Below are 5,974 nucleotides of genomic sequence, written 5' to 3' on the forward strand. Positions count from 1 at the left end.
TGAATTTCAGTTTTATCTTGGAGGGTATCTCAGGTGATCACCTAGGCGATGGTTCTCCTGAAAGTGCCCCAGGAGTGCTGGTTCATCCTGTTAAACACAGATGATAGAAGGCCATTGTTTTGGACTGAGGTCCCACACTAGGCATTAAAGGATCTGGCTGAATATAAACTGGAGTCATTCACGCTCAGGTTCCAGTCAGGAAGCTGGAACTAAGCCGTTTACCTGCCCTTCTGAGAAATTAGAATGAGAGAGGTAATAGCCAAATTCTCCAAATAGGCAAGTTTCATTTGGCAAGATAATAAAGTTACCACTGATACAAGTAACTGCAAGTGACTTGACCTTAGCCAGTCTTTTTTTAATTGCTCTGTCTCCTTGTCTTAGTTTATAAGAAAAATAACTTTGACATCACCAATCCACGTTTTGTTTTTCTGTTTCTGCTTTCCTCAGTTCCTGCTTGTCCAGATAACCAATCTCTTCTTCTTAACTCACTGCAACACGTATTATATTTTATGGAATGAAGCGTTTCTTGATCCTACAAGAAACTGGCTTTAAAAAGCCAATTAAGATTTTTAAGCAGGGCATGGTTATGCTTTCCTGAAGTCCTAGTGCTGTGGGAGATCGAGGTTGAAGGATTGCAAGTTTGAACCCAACCTGGGCAACTAAATGACTTAGTGAAAACTTGCCTCAAAATTAAAAAAGAATACAAAATTTAAAAGAAGGTTAGAGATATATCTCAGTGCAAAGTCCCTGAATTTAATTTTCGGTATTAATGAGAGAGAGAGAGAGAGAGAGAGAGAGAGAGAGAGAGAGAGAGACTCAGAAGTTATTGTCCCACAGGACACTGGGAAATCCTTTTAGTTATGGACTCTCCCTGGCAGGCTCATCAGTGGCTGTGACTCATTCACTACAGTGGTTAAGAAGTTGTATAAATTAAGAGAATTGCAGCACTTACACTTCCATGATATAATCAAGGGTATTGTTGCTATTGAAATCTTGTGGGTTTCTAATTTAGGACTCAGCTAACTCAACATTAGTGTCAAGGTAATGGTATTAAAATGCAACAAATAATTCATGAGTACTTCTTTAACTGAATAGTGATTAATAAAACAGCCAGCATCTGCTAATTACTTTTACTTATAAGGAATAATAGAGAGATTACCATGTAGGTAAAAGACTCCTGAAGAAGCTGATGATTTATATACTGAATTACATCTTGATTGTTGGCTGAGGCATAAATTTCAATTTGTGGTTAGCGATAAGATTCTGATATTTACTTTCTTTTTTCTCTTCTTTGGCAAGTTCACAAGACAAACAGTAATAGAATGAGCCCATTGTTTTTATTCCATATTTATAGAACCATAAAACCTAAGTTTTCTTTACTGGACAGATGGTAAAGATAAAATAGATAAATGTGGGATAAAGTTAAAATGACCCACATTTTTTTAAAAAGGCTACAAAATCAGAATTGTCTGTTTGAAGAAAGTTTGTTTTTATAACCAACATATTGTGTTGTCTGGGTCAGAGATTGATGAGGGCTGTGCTCAGAATGGGAAACGCAGGAAGCTCAAAGCTGGTAAAGCTTGTTCTACCTCTTCATCCTGTTGCTTTGCAGACCATTTCAAATAAAGCCCTGCCCTGAGACTCAGGTGACAGAAATGGGATCTACACATTCTTCTTCACTCCAAGCCCCTCCACATGGTGTGCCCACCATCCTCCTGCAGCTAGCCATACTCCTGGGGACAGCTTGCCCCCAAGAGTAGGCAGGCCCAATAGGATGTGCGCGTCTTCCGCAGTGCCCCACTCTTACACATAGCACCTCGGCCATGGAAGATCATCACACTGGCCTGGAGCAACCAGTAACTGGTGCAGGATTACAAAAAAGTCAGCAAATGGCGAAAGGAAAAATGCCATGCCTCATCTTCCATCCTGCAAGGCAGGGCCAGCCTTGAGGCCACACAGGACACTCTGGTCACTTTGTAAAATCTTCAACTCTTGTAGGCAGCTGGAATCGATGAACTTCACAGTGCCTTGATTTTTTTTTTGGGGGGGGGGTTGGTACCACAAATTGAACTCATGACCTTGTGCTTGCCAAGTAGGTGCCACGCAGCTGAGCTATATCCCCAACACTCAGTGCCTTGAGAAGACATAATAGGAGTGGGACAGGACAAAGAACAGATAGGTTTCCGCTTCATGGGAGCAGGGCCCACATTTCTTTTTATTTCTTTGTATCTCACAAGGATACTTGGTTTGATCACTATATGGCAAAGTTTTAAAACTTTAAAATATATTATAACTGGGGAGGTAGCTCAGTAGAATAAGCGCTTGCCTGGCAATATATATAATAAAATATATTATAGTAAAAGACATACTGCTATTAATCCACCTCAAAATACTGCCCTCACTTCAAACACACCTATCCCATCATTCTTGTCACTTTCTGCATCAGCTCTGAAAGTTCTCATTTGTGAATGTCTTTATAATGCATGATTAAAAATACAGTGAATGCTGCTGCCACATGCCATCTGATAAAAAGGTGCACATGCAAAAACATTATGCAGTGTCCCACTCACCATATTCACTGAATCTGGCCATATGTGACTTCTGGTGTTCCCTTTGATGATGAAAGATATATGTATAAAATTGATTCAGGCTATCAAAGCAAACAGGACAGTTGGACTAAAGACAGTTATGAAAGAGGACTTCTTTGTCTGCCGCCACCTTTCTCCAACTGGTGGGAGCCTCTTTGTGCTCTCGTTGCCTCAGGCCTGCCGTCTTTTAGAGACCAAACCTCATGCCGTCAATTAAGTTGCAGAGTTCTTTTTTTAATTTATTTTTTATTTGTGTGTGTGTGTGTGTGTGTGTGTGTGTGTGTGTGTGGCCAGCTCAGCCCACCAGGGGGCACGGCTGGCTGGCATGTGGGGCTGGGGGATTGAACCGCGGTCCCCGTGCTTTGCTAAGCTTGTTCCAAGTAGGTGCTTTAGACCACTGAGCCATCTCACCAGCCCCAAGATGCAGAGTTCTGATGGAGAGATATTTGAAGTTGATGTTGAAATTGCTAAACAGTCTGTGACAATCAAGACCATGTTGGAAGATTTGGGAATGGATGATGAAGGAGATGATGACCCAGTTCCTCTACCAAATGTTAATGCAGCAATATTAAAAAAAGGTCATTCAGTGGTGTACCCACCACAAGGATGACCCTCCTGCTCCTGAGGATGATGAGAACAAAGAAAAGCAAACAGATGACATCCCTGTTTAGGACCCAGAATTCCTGAAAGTTGACCAAGGAACGCTTTTTGAACTTATTCTGGCAGCAAACTACCTAGGCATCAAAGGCTTGCTTGATGTTACATGCAAGACTTTGCCAATATGATCAAGGGGAAAACTCCTGAGGAGATTTGCAAGACTTTTAATACCAAAAATGACTTTACTGAAGAGGAGGAAGCCCAGGTACGCAAGGAGAACCAGTGGTGTGAAGAGAAGTGAAATGTTGTGCCTGACACTAACACTATAAGGATTGTTCCAAATACTAGTTGCACTGCTCTGTTTATAATTGTTAATATTAGACAAACAATAGACAAATGCAGCAGCAAAACAATTGTATTAGCATAATATTGTCTTCATTGCATGTGTAGTTTGAATTACAGATTCCAAACCAATGGCTGAATTTCTTCTAGTCTGAGCAAAAGTTGCTGGTTTTCTTTCCTCTGAATAAAACTGAACTGTGGGTTCTCTGTAGAAAGTTGAAAAAAAAAGTAGCAAGAATGATGGGATAGGTTTAAAGTAGAGAGAGGATTTTGAGAGGAGTAATCAATAGCAATGTGTCTTTTACTAAAAATGTTTAAATGTAGCTATCTACTATGTGTTTTTGTTTTTTATCATATAGTATAAACCCAGGTCCTGGAACCTGTACAAAGTAAATTAGGCTCGTAACTGATGACTAGAGTTTCTCCTGTCAGCTCTAAAAGTACAACTGAACACTACTGAAGTGGAGAAGCAAAAGGACCCAAAGAGAAGGCCACCAAAACACTCTTTAACAAGGCCCAAATGCACAGGTGCCCTGCCCTCCTCTTACTGAACCACTGTAAACCTCTTGAATTAATCCAGTGAAGACTCATTCAATCAGATGCAAGACAACAAACGAATGTGTGATTATGCACAGAGCTCAGAAGACCAGAATACTGATAGGAATGCAGACAATAAAGGCCAGGCTCCTGAGGTTTCAGATAGAAATGGAGAAAATTTGACCAGACGTCTTCTATTTGCCTACAGCCTAAGACACATATAACTCTGAATTCAACCTCTTAATAGTTTGTCCTGAGGGTCACTCAGGCAGCACATTTGTTTACATACTAACTATCCTGAGCATCACTTAGGCAGGCTTAATGTAACCAGGCAATTCTTGTATTGAATGTATTTGATAAAATTGTCATTTTAATAGTTTATGTTATACTAATCTTATAAAAATTAATTTTAAAATATGCAATTTTTCATTACTTTTTATTTAAATAATTGGACTTGTGAGTGGTTAAAGGCATGCAAGAATTTTAACTTGTTGGAGGAAATTTCAGAGCAGCCCAAAGTTCAGGCTGTGGCATGGATACTACTGGCTAGTTATTATCTAGATGAACAATGAATATCAGAAACAAAAAGTACATGTCAAATGTCTGTAGTTTCATTGGAAACGAAACACTGCAAAGTTGGGGCCCAGTAAAGCATAGTTGAAGAAAAGAATTGCATTATTAAAAAAACTGAGTACTTTGTATCAGGACAATAGGAAAGACAACTTGGAAGTCTCTTCCCACCTTTCCCAGGATCAAGGGTTGGTCTCACCAAAAATTAACCACATTGGCACTCTGATCTTAGAATTTCAGCCTTCAGTCCTGAGAGAATAAGACTCTATTTTGTGAGCCAGCCAATCTGATGTGCCTTGTTATGACAGCCTTCGCAGATGATACACTAATAGAACTTTCTTTCAGATTTTTTAGAATTTTGTACTGTTTTTTGTATGCTCTACTCCCTGCATGTGGGGTCCAACATTCCTCTTTCTAGGTGCCCCTTATATATTGGCTAGAGAAGCCACAGTCACTAGGAATGTTGGATCTTGCTATGGCTTATATCTAGATGTCCCCCAAAGTCTCATGCAGTCACAGGTGGGGCTGTTCAGAGGTGGCTGGATCTAGGGTGTATGCTTCTGTGATCGAGAAAGTGATACTGGGCCTGGTTTGCGATGTACTGCTAGGATTAAAGGTGTAATAAAATGTAATAGGCACAAGTCAGGCTGTAGTGGTCATTGCCTCTCATTTCTAGCTCATGCTTGTTACCTTCTCCCTTCTGTGAACAGTTTCTCCTCTACAATGCCACTCTGCCTTGGAGTCAGTCAACTATGACCTGAAAACTACAAACTGAGCTGTATAAATCTTTTTTCCTTAACGTTGGGTGTTGGTTTTTTTGTCTCAGCAATGAGAAAAGTAACTAATACAGACCTAGATAGCATGTCAGTAAACATCTGATTCAGTATCCTCAGCTATTAAGAATTAATAAGAAACCAGCCCCAGGCAGACAGACACATACAGACATACACACCAAACATTATTATTCAGCTGGATTACACTAGTGGTTTCTTGATTCTCAAAGCTAAATGCCAGCTCCCTATAAAATGGTGCTCAAAGTAGCCAGCTCTCTGCAGCTTCCACCTTCAGCCCCAAGACACCCTTATACCTCAGCTCATGCTAAGCTCACAGCAGACAGTCATGATTCAATTCCTACCTCTCCTGCTTTAGTCATTACCTCCTAGCTCTTAGCAGTCTCACACTCATCTTCATTCAGAATAAAACTTACCACTTACTGGGAACCTTCCAGATGTTTGTTATCCCTACAGCAATCTACTTATGCCAATTTCTTAGCTACTTATTTGACATAGTCTCTCTCTCTCTCTCTCTCTCTCTCTCTCTCTCTCTCTCTCTCTCTCTCT

The 5,974-nt window shown here is 40.3% G+C and overlaps 1 pseudogene across 1 annotated transcript; it reads left to right on the forward strand.

Moving 5' to 3' along the window:
• Positions 1-3,000: 3,000 nt before the first annotated feature.
• LOC105743487 lies at positions 3,001-3,738 on the forward strand (annotated as a pseudogene). Its single transcript, XR_002818019.1, has one exon. The product of XR_002818019.1 is annotated as an S-phase kinase-associated protein 1 pseudogene (transcript).
• The last annotated feature ends 2,236 nt before the right edge of the window (positions 3,739-5,974 follow it).

This window comes from Octodon degus, unplaced genomic scaffold (genome assembly GCF_000260255.1).
Source record: "Octodon degus isolate 3935 unplaced genomic scaffold, OctDeg1.0 scaffold00127, whole genome shotgun sequence".
Lineage (NCBI taxonomy): Eukaryota > Metazoa > Chordata > Mammalia > Rodentia > Octodontidae > Octodon > Octodon degus.